Raw genomic sequence first — 1,101 nt, 5'->3', positions numbered from 1 at the left:
TTTAAATTATGCATGCATCATAGTCAAATCTAGTTGGATCAGTTATGTTGTCCACATAATGATCCTTTAAGATAAGCCTTATCCAAAGTCCATCGGGTTTTCCATAATCCCAATGGACACAATCACATTCTGTGTATTAATTTGGAGGACCAAATACCGATATGCTAATCATAAATGTATAAATAGTCAAGTCCGGTGGGGTAAGGCTTAACCCTTTTGTTTTGCAGAAAATGAGGCACGAAGTCCCCAAATTCGGTATGGTTAGCAATATCCCTCCATTGTTGCTTGATTGGTGAGAAGATCTTTCCTCAAGTGATAAGAAGCATGTGAAAAAGTACTTGGGTAACCTGCCTTCCCTGTTAGACATTGAACCAAACAAGAAACTAATCGAGGCTGCCACCCTATTATAGGATAGTGAAAGAGCCGTGTTCCATTTTGGCGACATAGAAATGACACCGCTCATAGAGGAAATAGGGGGACTTTCAGGGTTAACTTGGGACAGTCTCGGGCTTTTGGTGCCGGAAAACCGTACAGGCAGGGGATTTTTGAAGATGATGGGGCTAAAAAAGAATGTCGACTTAGTGTGCCTGAAGGACTCCTACATACCTTTCTAATATCTCTACGATAGGTATGCCCATAGGAAGTCCTTCCGCACTTATTATGATGAGATAGCCCTCACTTTACTGGGTCAGATCCACCGCAGAGTGTTCGTGTTCATCATGTGCTTTTTGGGGATGATAGTGTTCCCAATGAAAAAGGGAATAATCAACACCAGGTTGGCCATGGTTGCCAAAACTCTGATGGAGGGGATTAATGGACAAACATATACCATAGTCCCCATGATCATTGATGATATCTATATGGCCATGGAGAGCTGTCAAAGAGGGGTCCAACATTTCGAGGGTTTCAACTTGCTGCTACAGTTATGGTTGTTGGAGCATCTCCAAAAGGGCCGCTATCGCCAAGAATTTCCGCGAAGGGCTTGGAACGACCACATCTCTTTCCATCACCCTAAGCAGATGACCTACATTCTGGACAGATTGGCTCAACCGGAAAGTACCAGCGAATGGGTAGAGTTCTTCGATAATCTGACCGAGGAAC

Source organism: Nicotiana tabacum, chromosome 8, assembly GCF_000715075.1.
Source record: "Nicotiana tabacum cultivar K326 chromosome 8, ASM71507v2, whole genome shotgun sequence".
NCBI lineage: Eukaryota > Viridiplantae > Streptophyta > Magnoliopsida > Solanales > Solanaceae > Nicotiana > Nicotiana tabacum.
This window is presented reverse-complemented; position numbering follows the sequence as displayed.